This window comes from Amblyomma maculatum, chromosome 2, assembly GCF_055883805.1.
Source record: "Amblyomma maculatum isolate TAMU_Amacu chromosome 2, ASM5588380v1, whole genome shotgun sequence".
Lineage (NCBI taxonomy): Eukaryota > Metazoa > Arthropoda > Arachnida > Ixodida > Ixodidae > Amblyomma > Amblyomma maculatum.
This window is the reverse complement of record NC_139345.1, coordinates 105,857,516-105,874,505: the sequence shown is the minus strand read 5'-3', so window position 1 is coordinate 105,874,505 and position 16,990 is coordinate 105,857,516. Positions and strand designations below refer to the sequence as shown.

Below are 16,990 nucleotides of genomic sequence, written 5' to 3'. Positions count from 1 at the left end.
CATCTAACCATCGCGTTCGCTGCCTACCCCTTCTCCGGCAACCCTCAACCTTTCCCAACATCAAATCTTTCTCCAGCGACTCCTCTCTTCTCATCAGATGACCAAAGTAGCTGAGCTTTAACTTTAGAATTTGACCCTCCAATGAGCAGTCAGGGTTTATGGTCGACAATATTGACTGATTTGATCTTCTGGCAGTCCAAGGAACTCTCAAGAGTCTTCGCCAGCACCACAATTCAAACGCGTCAATTCTTCGGCGGTCAGCCTTTCTCACAGTCCAACTCTCGCATCCATACATCACAACTGGAAAGACCATAGCACGAGTTATACGGATCTTGGTTGGAAGACTAATGTCTCTGCTCTTTACTAGGCGGTCAAGGCTAACCATTGCTCTCTTTCCCAGAAGCAGGCGTCTCCTAATTTCATGGCTGCAGTCTCCTTCCGAGGTAATCTTGGAGCCCAAGAAAAGAAAATCTGTCACAGCTTCCACTTCTTGTCCCTTGATGCTCCAGGACTTGATAGGGCAAGACGCCATGATCTTCGTCTTTTTAATGTTCAGTTTAAGCCCAAACTTCTCACTCTCTTCTTGTACGCGCATCAGAAGTCTCTTGAGTTCCGCTTCACTTTCTGCAATTAAAGTGGTATCATCCGCATATCTAAGGTTGTTGATACGTTTTCCAGCAATCTTCACTCCAGCTGAAGACTCGTCCAGACCGGCCTTCCTCATGATGCACTCTGCATATTGGTTAAATAGGCAGGGCGACAGTATGCAGCCTTGCCTCACTCCTTTCTCAATCGGAAACCAATCAGTAAGACCATGCCCAGTTCTGACTGTGGCCTCTTGCCCTTCATACAGGTTCCTGAGGAGACAGATGAGGTGAATTGGAACTCCCATCTCTTGGAGAGCTTGCCACAATCTGCTGTGATCTACGCAGTCAAACGCTTTCGCAGAATCAATAAAGCAGAAGTAGATGGGTTTCTGGAACTCTCTTGCTTTTTCCATGATCCAGCGAAGGTTGGCAACTTGATCTCTAGTTCCTCTGCCCTTGCGAAACCCAGCTTGCACGTCCGGAAGCTCCCGATCCACATACTGCTGCAGCCTACCTTGGAGGATTTTCAACATCACCTTGCTAGCATGCGAAATAAGCGCGATCGTGCGGTATTTGGAACAATCTTTGGCACTGCCTTTCTTTGGAATGGGGATGTAAACTGACCTCCTCCAATCCTGTGGCCACTGCAGGGTTGTCCAAATCTTCTGACATAATGTATGCAGAGTGTTAACAGCGTCATGGTTGAGGTTTTGAAGCAACTCAGCTGGAATGCTATCAATTCCGCTAGCTTTGTTCTTAGCAAGGCTGGCTAAGGCCCATTCAACTTCACTCTTCAGGATGCCCGGCTCGAGATCAGTTATCACAACCGTCTTATGTTGGGTTTGCACATTCGGGTCCTTCTTGTACAGTTCTTCTGTGTGTTCCTGCCACCTCTTCTTTATCTCTGCGGCTTCAGTGAGGTCCTTGCCTCGTTTGTCCTTTATCACGCCCATCTTAGCACAGAAACTTCCTTTGATATCTTTGATTGTCTTATACAGAGCTCTTGTGTTCCTTAATTGGCTGTTGTCCTCAACTGCTTGGCACTGTATGTTCAGGAAGGCATTCTTATCTCTCCTTGCTATTTTCTGAAAATCCACATTGAGAACCTTGTATCTTTCTCTTTCCCCCATAACTTTTGCCATCCTCCTTTCCTCAGCTATTTGCAAAGCCTCTTCAGATAACCAGTTTGCTTTCTTACATTTCTTTTGCTTTGGAACTACCTTAGTAGCAACTTCTTGTATTATATCACGAACATCAGACCACATCTCTTCGGGCTCTTTGTCTTCTAGATCTAATTCTTGAAATCGATTCCTCACTTCCACAGCATATTCTAATGGAACTTGATCCAGATTATACCTGAAAGGCCTTCTAGTTTTCTGCGTTTTCCTCAATCGAAGCTTAATCTTGGCAACAAGAAGCTGATGATCGGTGCCACAATCGGCCCAGGCCTTGTTTTTACTGCTTGTATAGCGCTTCTCCATTTCTGCCGGCAAATAATATAATCGATCTGATTCCTGTACAGACCGTCCGGTGAAGTCCATGTGTACAGGCGCCTCTTGTGCTGTTGAAAATGAGTATTCGCTATGGTCAGGTTGTTTTCTTACCTGGAGCTTGCGCGCAAATTGATGCCGACATGTTTTCGGTTCCCAGTGTTTGTTTCTACCACCATATTTGGTGTCTTTGTGGGGAAGCTTTTTGAAGAAGAAAGGGGGCGCCAACGTACAACTGCCAGTCAGCGTTGAGAATGCTCCTTGTCTCTCATTTCTTAACGGGGCTCGCGGAGAGAGCTTGTCCGCTTAGCGCTCAATAAAATTTACTCTCTCTCTCTTTCTCTCTATGGTCTTTCGTTCAGGCTGGGTCGGGGCTTTCTAGCCGGATGCTTCACACAATTCCGGTCAGCTTCACAAAGCGCACCAAATGCCCGCCTCTTTCGTATTCACAGCACGCGGACTCCCCAAATTTTAGGCTTTTCAACGTGGGCACATAGCTACTATAATAAGCAGGTGATGGTCTATCATTTAATTCCTTCGCAGTATTGTCATATTAAAGGGGCTAATAATGCACGGCTTCTCGAAGTAAGCGTTTCACTGGGCGCAGGTTGCGTGCGCGCTTTAGTGTCTTAATATACGGTCGCTGTCAATCGTACCAAGGGCGACGCGGATGGGATTAGGAAGTTTGCGCTGGCACAGTAGCGTGTTTAATTGGAGCGGTATGAAACAGACAATGAATTTTCGTTGTTCTTCTAGAAATTAGGTTCTTTTCGGTGACTTGAAGACGTGGCAAATTGCACCACAGGTGCGCCCCGTCCAAGACGGTGATCAGAGACGACGAAATATGCACAACGACACTTCAGAGTTACAAAGAGATTAACTGAAGTTTATATACAAAACTTTACAATATTTACAGCAAGGTTAGGCAAAATATACATGGATCTGGCTAGCTCGGCCTAGCCGAAGATGTACACATCAAGCCATAGCTCAGAACATCAGACTGGTCTCTCGGGCTTGGTTTTAAGCCCTCCGTGTCCAGCCCACCTTTCAGTTGCGTCCAATCGCCACGAACTTCAACATGATTGGTTCGTGGCCACGTGCAACTTCAGCAGTGTGAGTGAGACCCTTTCCCCACAACGAAAGAAAGAAAAACACAAACTGTCACATGCTGCCCACATTCCACTGTACACTTTGCCGCGTTCTCGCGTTAAGATCATCAAAGCAAATGAGCAGGGTCGTTAGCGGACCGCCGCCGTCTCGCGCCCCCGCTCTTCCTAGAACTCGCAAAGTCCGTGACCTCTGGCTTAGCGGCGCGACGAAAAGACGCTCGGTCAATCGGTCCTCCCGCGGACGTCTTCCCCTTTGTTCAACGTTCCCCATCACTCTTCCACCGGCGCCGAATGTCACCCTTCTGTCTGGACGCGGCGTGTCCGGACGTTTCAACCGCGACGGTGGTGTCGTGTCGGCTCGTATGAAAAGCATACTGTAAGTATGCAAAAAGCAGCTTAACTTCCCCCTATTGGGGACTCGATTGCTTGTCAGCTGCCCGGTGACACTCCTCACTCTAATGGCTTCCCCTGCTTTATCCGGTGATTCGCGTCGCCTTCGCGTCTGCACGCAGCTACATGCTACATTCATGCTACAAGCCAACCTACCACGAGATACTGAGTAGATAGCCGCTAATCCGAGGGTGCCCAGCAATACCTTACAACAATACCTTACATTTGTCGTGCAGTCCATTGGTGTAGTCAAGCTCGTGATGATGATGATGAGTATAATTTGCGTCATCCCTGTATACAGCTCTGGAGCGGTTTAGATAGATACGAATAAATCGACGCCTCGCCGCCGCTGCTTCCTTTTTTTTTTCTTTTTCTTTTTCCATTGCGAAAGCAATACTATGCCAGGTCTAACCGCTTGTCGCTGTGTGCTATGTCCGTGTCTGTGGAGGAAGAAGAAGAAGAACGCTCGGTCACCCGCAGCTAATGCTTTCGCTCAATATTCGCTTCAGCAGCGTTGAACCCTTCTAATTTGAGAGACAGTGTTAATTCACACTTACCATAAGCATACAGGCCAGCTGAGCACGGCAACAAATATATTCTAAAGGAGTTATTAATTTATTTTCTGGCACTGACTGCTCTAACGTTGTACACAACGGTGACGCGCACTGTATACGTGCTGTCCTCTTTACGTACGCAGAAACTATACGCCCTAACTGTCGAGCTACCCCAGACTTTAGCGTGCTGTCCTCCTTCGAAAGTGGCTATTAAATTTGGCCCTTCCACTGGGAGCTCCAGAGCTCTGCCAACTTGGGATCTTTAGGACGGGCAGCTGTCGCTGTGGGCGTTGCCGTATCGTACGTACACGCACCGGATATCCCACGTTTGCCCTGCCTTTTGTTGCAGTATATGCGGCGATCGCAAGCTCTTCTCGTCAGCTGCGGCCCTTTTCACAATCCCGTCCTTTTGCTCATTCAGCACCGTTAAGTGCCTCCGCGTATAAATGATTCGAAGGTCCCGCTATCTATATACACGCAAAGTGCCGGCGATTGTTAAACGCGCGAGCCATTTTTTGCCATCCCGAAAAATTATGACCCGAAAGCGAATGGGCGATTGAATTGACGTAATCGCGCTAAACGCGGCGAAACCTCGGATATTCTTCTCCCATTTATCTCTCGTCGTTTCCCGCTCTCCGTCGAAAACGTTTTCTTTTCGGGGGAAGACGGGTCCGCCCTCTCTCTATCTGCGTATCAGTGATTTTTTTTTTCTCTCTCTTCTTCCTTTTTGCGTGATTCAAGTTTTCACCGCTGTGTTCCTCCTTCCTCACCGAACCGCGTGCAGTCGGTGAGGAAGGAGGTGCAGCCCGTCGCTCCTTGGCCGGCGATTGTCGGAGTCAGTGCGGCGGCGCCGTTCGCTTTACTTTTGGCGGCCGACGCCGGAAGCGGCTCATTCTGGTCGCTCCAACTTCGGGAAACGATTTCTTCTCGCAATCGCGTTTTCATTACGAACGAACGAGCCACGCGTAGCGCTGTCTGCAAATGGTCGCGCCTTCTCTGCCTCCTGCTCCCTTACGCACTCCTCCCTGTCTTCGCTGTTGCCTCCTTCCTCCACCACCCCCTTCCTCCCCTCGCTCGTTTCTCTCGCGCCTCGTTCGCGTCCTCCTCCTCATCTTCCAGCTCGTTTCCGGAAGGAACGGGAAGCCGTTGATTTGCGATACGCCCCAGCGAGGAAAATGACGAGGAAGGGGGCTCATGATGAGAGCGCGCCGTTTCAAATTGAGATGGAGATTAGATAAGCTAATAACGGACGTGACGACGGCGACGTGTCCTCGGCTCGGCTTCTCCCAGAGCTTTAGGAAACGCCGCGTGGCCGATCGGCACAAGTGACTGCGAATGAAAGGGAGCGACGCAATTTCTTCCGATACAAGCGGCTATGGGGAGTCGGGTGTCCGGCCGTAGGACGTCCTCGCTCCAGTTGCCCGCCTCGGCTTCCGCTTTCAATGGAAGGAGGAATTAGCGGCTTCGCGTGTTTTTCTGGAAAAATAAAAATAACCGTTTTTGTAGTGTATCTTCGATTGCATTCAAAGAAACTCCGACAGACACGCAGCATTTTTTTTACGCGCTTTACGCTCTTGTAGGTTGCCACATCTAATACAATGCGCCAAACATGCAATGTTGCTTATTACAAACACGCTCGGTAGCAGACTCGCTGTCTATTTCACATTTCCGAGGTGCGAATAGCCTGTAGCGATATACTTGTATTGTGCTCTTCCGCGTCTTTCCTTGTGCCGGCCCACCTCCGTCGACGGTTCCACTCTCAAGTTTTGTCGATCACATGACCATGGACGTAACGTCTCCGACAAATCCCTTTAAGAGTCCCGCTTTTATTTTTATGACTCAAGAGGCACGAAACGAATTTTCGGGCAGGGATTTCTGCACGCAGAAAAGTTATTTGTGACAGAATCTGCTTAATGCAACTTGAATGCTCACTTGCCTTCAACAAGAAAATTAATTTCGACGCATATTAATTTATTTATTACAGAACCCATGGCGCCAAAGCTTTACAAAGCGAAAGGGGAGAGGACTTATGCAGAGAGTACTACATAAATTATCACACCTCTGCTCATAGGCGTAGTAAAAAGTATAAAGTAAAGAAAAAAAAGCAACGAGCCTAAATCACTTAGACTTACAACGTTTGAAAGAAAGCATCATTTGATTCAGCACCTACGACATCACTCGGCAGCCTATTCTATTCCGAATCAGGAAAGAAAGACATCCTAAACAATTCAGTTTAAATTTTGCGGCATTTTCACGAGCCTTAAGAAACATGACCAACACGGTTCAATCTAGGGAAAGGCTGTTGCAAATACTTCACGTTCAACACGAAGAGTAGAATAATAACTAGCATGAAAGAAAAAATAAATAGAGGGTCTCTTAGATGTCTCTTAAGAGGAAAATGGCGAAAGCCTACCCTTCCTATCCCATAATTTGCCTCCCATCGTTAGCCTCTTGTCGGCGTTCGTTGCCGTACTACATATAATTATAATTGGTTTACAGGAAAGGAAAAGCGCTCTATCTATCGCATTTTCTCCGGCAAGTGTGAGTTTGGACGGTATGCCATCGCTCCTGTCGCGTGGCGTTCCTTGGCGCGCGTTCAAGTGTGGCATTGCAGATGGCAGAGACGCATCCCGCCTCGGCCAATCAGAACGCCGCAAAAGCGGGACACACTTTGTCCTCGACAGCATGAGCCATTAAAGGCTTTCGCCTTAAAAGCGTGAAGCGCAATTTCATTCGGCGCGTGTCGAGCGATACCCTGTTGAGTTCTTCTTTCGTTCGTAATGCATTGTACCGAGACGACGACTTTACACGCTGTAGGAGTACCTTTGGCCGATTTTGAATGCGTGGAATGCATGGCAGCTGGGCAGCTTGTCGTTTTCGTAATTTCCGTTAAAGGAGCCTCGTCAGAGTACCCGAAATTGAATAGCGGGTGGTTGATGGATTGGCGACGACTGTTTTCTTTTTCATTTGCAAAGCGAAATATATCCTGTTTCGCACGTGACTGGAATGTGTGTGGATATTAAATTTGATACAAGCTTCATACGACCGACTGAAAAGCGTTATTTGAAGAGGCCACAAAACCTTCTTCTTATGTTGGCCGCAAAATACTGTTCTGCGTATTTACTATGTCAGTCTGCAAATATATTGAGGTGCGAACTGCTTGCCTTTTCTTTTGTCGTGTATTGTAAAAAAAGAAAAAAAAAAAGAAAAAAAAAAGATGATGGCCTAATAGAAGTTATTCGTTGACGTGTTAGCGGTTCGGCCGACTTTATGTTCGCAGTAAGTATAGTATTAGGCAAAAAAGGAGAAAAAAAAGAAAAGCGTCCTGTTTCTTGGGTAAGTTTTAGTCTTGGCGTAGTTGCCATTCGTTTTCCGTATGCCCGAGTACAATTTTCCGCTGTGCTAAAGTCGGGTGGGATCACTCTGAGTGTTGCGAGAGTGCGGACAGCTGTTAATGTTACTTGTTTCATCAGTGTGCTGTGCGAATTAAGGACAATGCCATAAAATAATATTTTGGACTGGCGGAGAGGCGGAGGCTAGCGTGAGGCCGTTTTGCTAGGCTCTCAACCTCCGGGACAAATGGAAAGAGGGAATGTCCATAAGGACATACTATCATTAGGCGATTTTGCAAAGCTCTAAACCTATGGTTGAGGGATTTCGCTCGGGTGTCACCTGACTAACCGGGGCGCAAATCGTGGGTCAGTTGTTTTCTGCCATATATCCCGCAAACATTTGTCCGTGACGGTGCCACAAGTGCAGTCGCGTATTTGCGTGCTGGGTCTTGTCCTTCTGGAGAACCATAGTAGTTGCTGTGTGTGTGTGTGTGGGGGGGGGGGGGGGGGGGGGGGGGGGGGGGGGGGGGGGGGGGAGAGGAGGGGGGGGTGGCACGATGCAGGAATGGCTGGTTATATTGGCTCACCTTGCATATATGACGACTAATCATGGATAAAATGACATAGCCTTTTTACATTATTGTTAATGTTTGCCGTGTAACTGTCTAGTCTTATCACTTCGACAAGTACTATATATGGTACCGTATGGAAGGCTGTAAATTGCTGCCTTCTCGAGCTGGTGGGCGGCTTAGCTCACTTTGGACATATCATCTGAAATCATCCAGGTGTGATGATGTGGGTGGTCATATCTTCGCATGGCTGTTGTGGGGGTGGGCCAATATGCGCCGCCTGATTGAAATATGAGTACAGCGTGTCATCTAACTCTGCGATTCTTTTACCCGGTGCACCCGAGACTTCAGCACATAATTGCGGAGTTACGAGTAGTCCTCTTCCATTGCAAACGAGTGAGTATACTCCGGCAGAGCTACAGAGCCAGTTCCTGCTTGGCTGCGTGATATTCGAGGTGGTGTGCTTTCGGTACACTCGAGCGGCTATCATTAATTACCTGTTTCGCTGCGCTGTATCGAGGGACCGAACGTTTAATTGGGTCGTTTTCGGGACTCCTCTCTCAGCGTCCCACATGGTATACTGAGAGCTGTGCAGCTTACAGTGGAAACGATTATGTGTAACGCGATATATCCTGTGCCAAGGATTGGCGCGCTCATTATGTCAAAGACGGAGAGAGGAATGGAGGGCTCGACTGCCGCGTAGTCAATCTGCGCGTTATTGCTGGCTCCGTCAGTATATCCTGTCACGGTCTTTCTCGTTCCACGAACGCATGGTAGCATTTCAATCTGCGCGTTATTGCTGGCTCCGTCAGTATATCCTGTCACGGTCTTTCTCGTTCCACGAACGCATGGTAGCATTTCGAAGTATGCCTTAATTTATATTATTTAGTTTGCCCACTCGGGATCGGAAATTCGCCAAGCTGGCGGCTATACTTCTTTTTTATTAATCCAGTTGCACGCGCTTCGTCGCATTCCAGCTATCATAATGAGATACCTTGCACTGGAGAACATGAGGTAATAATGCGCATACCTCGTCCGGAATGAAGCGGATTCAGCACAATGAAACACGTGGTACGTTGCTGTGTCCTAAAATAGCTGTTGCTCCATCTACATTCATCATGTATGCATGAAGTACACATTAACGAAGTAGGAGCAGCAGAATATGCTAGGATTTGCTGATAATGAATTCACACTTTGAATTGTTATGGACTTCATTAATTTGGTATAAAGAGAACCGTAGTCTGCCAACGAAACGAATTGCTCCCGTTCCCCGCTGAATGCAAAGCATGGTATAAACGTTCATGTGTTTTTAATCACTTACCAGTAGTGTCTTTAGAACGCTTGCCAACTAGAACCTCTCTTAACTCCCTGATCGAGCTTCCTTCTCAAACAGTTCGGCTATAGTTACTTATTTGATCGCCTCAAGCTAGTACTGAAGCAAAATATGAAAAAAAAAAAAATAAGGAAATATGGAATGAACATTGAGTGCGTGTCTATGCGAAGATGGAGTCGTCACTTTGCGCATTTCTAATAAGCGGGCGGCTTTCTTTTTAACCGACGGTTTTTCGCATGTTAAGTGTGCGCTTCGAGCCGGCTTGTCAAACGTAAGGCAAAGGTTTTTATGTCTCTATACCGATTACCGTTCCACACCTATCGAAACGGCAAACAGCAGTTCCTTGCCAGTTAGGAAACGCGAGCGCGCCGTTAATTGTTCAATGGAGGGCTAAGCGCTGCAAGTTACTACGAACGTCATTTGTGTCTTCTTTTTTCCTTCGCACGAACGTTCATCGTATTCGGCATTTTTTATGTGTTGCAGTTTCGTTTGCGTGAAATGCCTTAGCTGGAAAATTCCGTAATTCATAACCCCTATCACTTCACTCCCCACATTTCGATGCGCCAGCAATTTCGCGCTGTGCCTGAGGCGTTAAGGCCCTCCAGCATCGGGGGTCGTTTGGTATGCTCCCAACGATCGATGGCGCGCGCGTCGCTGTGTTGCTGTTGGGGGTTTAGTGGTTTCGCCTCGGCGCAGATAGTGTGAGCGTGCGGGTGCGTTAGCTTTTCTTTTTTCTTTTTTGAATATGGTAGCTGTAATGCTGGTTGCTCGCATTTAGATGTAGTAGCCGTTCAGTTTGCATCGCCGGAGTCAAAGGTGTTCGCGTGCTGCGTACTGTCACTTTAACAACGCACATTCGCTTCGGGTCGCATTACATTTTTTCCCATTTCCTCTTGGGACGCGGCATCGTTACGAGACTGCAAGATCAGCTGAAAAGCCGTGCCGGGACGCAGCCAGGGTCCGAGAGCCGGCGCGGATATTGGACTGGGAATTGTGACTTATTCCCGCCACGCTTCCAAGCAGGCTTTCAGCTGAAAAGCGAAGAGACAGAAAAGCTCTGCGCATTCCCGCCACGGCAAGAACATGAGCCAACCACTGTAATGTACAGACCTGTGCTCCTCTAATAGACCCCCCCCCCCCCCCCCCCCCCCGTGCATGAAAGTTATAAGTAGCTCTGGAGCATTGAAGCTGTTTTTGTCATCCATAATTTACCCAGCATTGGGATTTTCTTTGCTCATGAATTTAATGTCGCGGCAGACGTATTTGTGTGTCAGTCCAGTGTATGTCGGGGCATGCGACAGCTAGTGCATGTTCATTGAACGCAAAGTGAATATACATTTTTGTTTCCAGCATTGTAGAGAGTTTACATATTCCTGGGGCAGAACGTTATAAAAAAAAAATGTACGTATAAGGCGTATTTTTATCCTGGCCCGGTTTTGTATGTGAAACCCCTTACACACAGCGAAACCAGCTTTTCCCGTTTATTCACTCCTGCGCCATTTCTCGCGTCTGCTAGGTTAGTCGCCTTAAATGTGTTTTCATTTAGCATTTACTTATATTACTTGGCAAGTTAACTGGCAGTTGAACGGTGATCTGCCCCGCCGGGGTGGCGCAGTGTTTACGGCGCTCGACTACTGTTCCCAAGGACGCGGGGTCGAATCCCGGCCTCGGCGGCCGTTTTTCGATGGAGGCGAAAAGCAAGGCGCCCGTGTGCTGTGCGATGTCAGTGCACGGTAAAGAACCCCAGGTGATCAAAATTTCCGGAGTCCTCCACTACGGCGTCTCTCATAGCCTGAGTCGCTTTGGGACGTTAAACCCCACAAACCAAACCAAACTAAACCAAACGGTGATGGCCTCCATTTGTCTTAACGGTTGTGTGAAACACCCGTCGCACTCGGTGGAAGAAAACCATTGCATTCGCTCCTTTTATCTTCAGCAACGACGTAGTACTTTCCCTCGTCCATTTTTGGTACTTGTTTCGCGAGTCAAATTGTTGCCTCGTTCGTGGGGTGTTTCTGGCTGAACTCGAGGCAGGAAAATTAGCTTGACACGCATTATACTATTCAGTGTAATTCAGTGCGTCGGCGATGCCCTTTAGCTAATCACTGGATTTCTTTGCCAAGTCGAAGTGACGACACAAGAGTCGCGGTTCCAAGTCTTTGGATGTCGCCGCGTCTTCTCGTGTGACAGTAGCAACAAGAAACGGCGCCGCCGGTTTTGTAGGGGGCGCTTTGCGCAATCCCGCGACCACGCGTCGCGCAACACCATTAGTTTCGAAGCGCGTTCGTCTCCTCTTCCACCCCCCTCCTCCGGTCTCTCGTCGTTAGCTTTCGTCCTTTGTGTAATTTCCAGCCCCCCGCTGTTTTCCTTAACTAGTGCAGTATGCATTAGATTTCGTCACATTGTTCGTGGCATTGCGTCTGGAAGTTTCTCCCTGATCGTGTCTCGGTCATTCTTTCGTCTTCCCGTGCATCGTCGTCTCGATGCGTAGCGGATGCTCTCCTTCGCGCTGCCGTGCACCGAGTGCCGCCTTAGCCTTGTCACTTTTGTCTTCTCTGTTTCGCTTCTAGCTGTTGCATAGACCCGAACCACAGCTTTGACCGTCACCGACATGGTTGCCTTGCTTTGTTATTGCGCGGCTCGTCGCAGTCATTACTGCAATGAGCCACGGCGAACAGCGCGGGAACTTGAAGCTGTTATGTGCGCATTTCCATGCCATAATCGAATTTGCATACCCCGTCGATGCGGTAATTTTATTCTTCTGAACACGGTTTCGGCAACCGAATATCGCCAGCTGGGACTTGTTTCTAATAGTGTCTGAAGGGGATGCGGAGGGGCTCCTTTCTGGGGGGTCAGGTGCTCTGTGAGGAACCAAAGGTAACCGAGATTTTTCTGAAGCGTTCGGCGGCGTGCCTCACGTTTGACAATGGTGGTGAGAAAAGGTTGGACGTCGTTCACTAGTTCGATGGCGCAATCGGCCTCGAACTGTGTCCGGTTCGGCGCCACAGCCGGTTAAGCTATCGGTCGCGAACTTGTTTTTTACTGTGCCGCAACCGGCGGTATCTCAGCGTGCGCGCACTATGTTCGGTTCAGTGCTGCCGCCGGGTGCACCTAGGTCTACCGTGAACTGTGGTCCGGTGCCGCAACCGGCTTTCTCAGCCTGCCGTCAATTAGGTTCGGGAAGTGCCGAAGCCGGCTGTATCTCAGCGTATACCGGAAACTTTGTTCGGTCCGGTACCGCAGCCGACTATACCTTCGCCTGCCGTGAATTGTGTTCGGTTCATTCCGCAGCCGGGTGTGTACCTCAGCCTGCCGTAAACTATATCTTCACGTATTTGCCTGCAGTTGCAGTACGAGTTTCATTGTGATCTGTACGTGTGGCTCGAATCTGAGCGCTAAATGTCGGCACTGCTGCTCTCATTATTTTTCCATAGGCTTCCTTTTTTCCATTGATCCGAGAGACAATATGTTTTCCCGCCATTGGAAATAACAATAAAAACATGCAGCCGCGGGGCACCAGCGATTCTTCTCCCCTGTCTCGATATGCGTCCTTTTCTGCGGGCTTTTTCTTTGTAGTTGTAGGAAACGAAAGCGATTGAAATTCGTTTGATTGCATTTTGTACTTCGACCCCACCCATCGCCTTTCGATTCTATCGCGAAGAAGCGGACATCGGCGCTTCGTACAGTGGTGAAAAGAACAAGTAGAAATAAAGGTAGGAAATGGCCTGAGTTTGCGCTGGAGCCAAGAAGGCGATGGCGTGCCTACCGTTCATTCTGTTCGGCGAACGGAACGCGCGCCCATCTTCTCTGCTCCACACAATCAGCGGCGCTGGGCTGGCGAGCAATCACGGGGCTGGCCGCATCACCTGCGGCAGCTGGATACATTGTTGTTAATCTTACGCCGAAACAGTGTGCCGTCGACACTCTGCTTTCCTTATTTATGGAGTTTGGGGCTTTAACTTGATTTTTGCCATTGCAAGATTACCAGTAATGATGCCTGTGCATCGCCTTGAGGTGAATTCACGCCCTACCGTTTGCACCTTCTAGGCGAATGCTTTTGTGCTCTGACATTGCTGCGATCGGCCTGCGCGATGATTTCCTGTTTGTATTGGGCTAACAGCAAGTGGGTATAGCGACACCTCCAGGTGGTGCGCTTTGTGAAGAAAATAAATAGGGGCGTCCGTCGCGACGTTTCAGACCTGCGGCTTGCTTGTGCATATTCGTTTGCCTGGAAGAAAGTGTGCGGAAATACGCGTCTCTGTCGGCCGCATTAGTGGCATACGTTTCTGTAGGATAAGCGCCGCAACTGATATAACGCCTCTTTCTTTATTGGTTATTGCGCGCCTAGCTAAGCACCGTGGTTTTATCAGATTACGGCTGTTTTATCTTTGTCAAGTCTAACAGCCATGCACGCTGATAAATTTAATGCTTTCTCACTGGGCCACGCGCAAACATCGCAAACATTTAGTAGTGCTTAAGTAAACAATTATTAAACCGTCTCTGAAGGAAAAATGTCTATTCGTTACTTTTAGACACGTGGAGCGCCCCTACCACATTTCGGTTGGAATGACGCAATTTAACGCAATTTAGCGGGTTTGTACTCAAACTCTTCGCTTGTGGGATAATGCGCGAGGTTATGACTATTTTTGAATCTCTCAATAAAGAAGAGCGGTATTCTCTTACATACATATTACATTTTGACAACATTATGGGCACAGTTTATATTGAAAATTATCGTGACGTGCCGTCCGTTGCAAAAGTTGGGATGAACAACGCGGTGGATAGCAAACGTTAGCAACAGATAAGGTATGTCTGTTGACATTGGACCTGTTAATGCCCGGACCCAATGCCATGTACGTGCCAGCCAAAGCTGGTGGTACGTGCACGTACCACGAGCTCGGAAAAAGGATGACGTTAAAAAACTGGGCATTAGACTTCGTTTATAGTTAATGGTGAAAGGTCTAGGTGTATTGCGTCGGGTTTTTTTTTTTTTCGTCATTTTTCACCTTGTTTGAAAGTTCGTTGATTGTTGCTTCATCTGCGACTCGCCGATGCTTGAACTCGGCGCGTGTCGTCGACCTTTTATGCCGCTCCATTTTCCCTCATCCACTAAGCATCAGGGCAGCGAGTCAAACTGTGTACCGCGCTACCACAAAAAATGTTCTGTGCGTTAGTCTGTGGACGTAACACTTACCCTGTGCTTCCTACTAACTGTTGTTTTCCTCTCGCCTTTTTTCTTTTTCCTCCTGCCCTTTCCTCGGCCGCCGCTACTGGACATCCTGCCGCCACCACTTCAGTTCAAAGTAAGCGGTCTTTCTCTCTCTCTCTGCTTTGCTGCACCAGTGTTGTTTCTTTGCGCATCAGTAACTTCACTGTGGTTGCTCCAACCTACCCTACGAAAGAAGAAGAAACAAGCAGGAGAAATGAAGGAAAATTTAGAGGCGAAGAACACACGGGTATCGAAATTGAACTAAAGAAAAAAAAAAAAAACGACGAAGCGCGAGAAGCCAGTTTCAGCTCGCTCAAATAGCCCGAGTTCTGACGGCGCTCGTTATGTTTGTATTTTGTGATTTTTGTCGCCTTGTGATCGCTGTTTATTGAAGTGCCAGGTCTTGTGCGCCCGCTTGGCACCCTCCTCTTCTACCCCCCTCTTCTTGGTCGATTTTCTTTGACTTTTTATTTTTCGTTGTACCCTCTGCCGCATATTTCCGCGCCGTTGGACGAGAGTCTGGCGGCCGGCGACTTGCTTGCCGCAGCCAGACTGCCACGGAACTGTGTCAAACTTGCTTGCGGTGAGCGTCGCCCCCTCTGCGCAACCTCCCTCCGCCCTTCCGGCCTCTTCATTGCTGAACCGAGCCCGTCGTGCGCGACACGATTCCTGCTTGACTTGCCGATGCGAGGGGAAGCCAGGAGCGATGGAGTGAGCGCTGGGCCGTGTAGCAGAGAGGCATTGATTTCCCTTCTTCACCTTATCCTTCCCGGCTGGTGTGTGTGGCGCGCCTTCACTCTTCTTCGCTGGTGCCGTGGTCTCCCCGCGCGAGTGGCCAGCCAAGCACCGCGCGGCCTTAATGGGCCACTGATGGTTCTAGAACCCCTTGCCGCCCTGGGGGCGTGGTGCTCATTGATTTGCAATTACCATTCGCGCGCTACATCTCTCCTCTTTCTTGCTTCCCCTCCTCCTTTACACTCTATCCTCCGCCGTCCCTGCTTTTGTCCCACTCTGCGTTCCTTCTTTTTCTTGTCTGCTTGTTCCACGTCCAGACTCTAGAGGCCTTTAAGTTTTCTTTTTGGTCACTTGCACTGAAGCGTGAAGCAGTGGCGTCCACTCAGCGCTCAGTGACGCTTCGAATCACTGGTCAGGCCTACATTTCCCGGCATTCTTAGATGCTTCGGGAAATTTACCTTCTCACTTTTGTATGATTCTTTATTCTGCTTCTATTTTTATTTCTTTTTCATGTGTGCTTAGGCATGCTATTGAAACTGTCATCGGCAAAGCTTAATCACATGAAAAGTGCCTAAGTTTGTGTACCGGCATATGTGCATTTCTTTTTACTCTCTCGGTTGGTGTTCTGTAATATTGTCACATGTATGTGCGCATAGGGCCGACCTACCCACCTCCTACCCTCCGTCAAGCTGTGTTGTTCTTGAGATCACCCTGAGAGCACTCCCTCGCTTTTGAAAAGAAACTCGCATAAGAAAAAACTGCCGTTTTTTATTTCATTTTTTTTTTCCCATTTTTTCCGCCGTTATAATGCTCTGTACCATACGTGCGGGTAAGCTTTCCTTGGAGTGCATTAAGTGTCTTTCAGCGTCACTTCTTACCTTCGTCTTTTTAATACACCTCCACGGCCTCTATAAATGACGTCTTGATGGCTGTTCTCATTTAGCCTGGCTCTCGTTCGTGTTGCCTTGCGTAAGCGTGACAAAGCTCTACGTGGCCTATATTAATTGTGGGACTGAGTTCTCTGTGCATACTGAGCGTCATTTGCGCATTAGTCAGCGCCGCATACCAAACTCCGGACAGGTGAAGGGGGAATTCTGGGCACCGAAACAAGCAATCCATGCATTTCACATGTTCCGTGTATCTGCTTTGGTTCCGTGTCGAAGCTGCCGCCTCCATGCGGCCGAGAAAGGAAACGATCCAGTGGTAATGCAAGGGACAGGGTGAGTGGCGTGGCTCACAGTGCGTGTGGGGCATGGCAATCTAAAAAAGAGCTTTAGAGTAGCGTGATCCGTCACCGCGCGTTCCAGCGCGCATGCCCAGATTGCCTTAATGACGCTGGATGGCACCACATGCTGCTGGGGTTCGGCACTTAGATCGGCTGCGTCGGGACCAATCAGCGCGCACGCGCTGGCGGCGCGGGTCACGATGACGGATTGCCGATCACGTTACGCTAAAACTTTCTAATGACTTCGCCATTTTTGTTCGATTTCATGCAGTGCAGAAAGAGTGTCAGAGTTGGCGACTATGCATTTTGCCAAACTGCACAGAGCTAGTTGTCGGCAGGAAGACCGGTCTGTACTCTTTCCTAACGTTTGAAGGCGGAATATACGGATCGTAAGCTGTCACGCAGGGGATAAAAGTCTGTTAGCATGCATTTTGTCGATGCCAATATCTTCTGAAGC

The 16,990-nt window shown here is 48.6% G+C and overlaps 1 protein-coding gene across 7 annotated transcripts in view; it reads left to right on the top strand.

The window, feature by feature from the left end:
• Positions 1-16,990, top strand: part of dlg1 (MAGUK family member discs large 1) — a 627,306-nt gene that overhangs the window by 319,289 nt on the left and 291,027 nt on the right. The window lies entirely within an intron of this gene.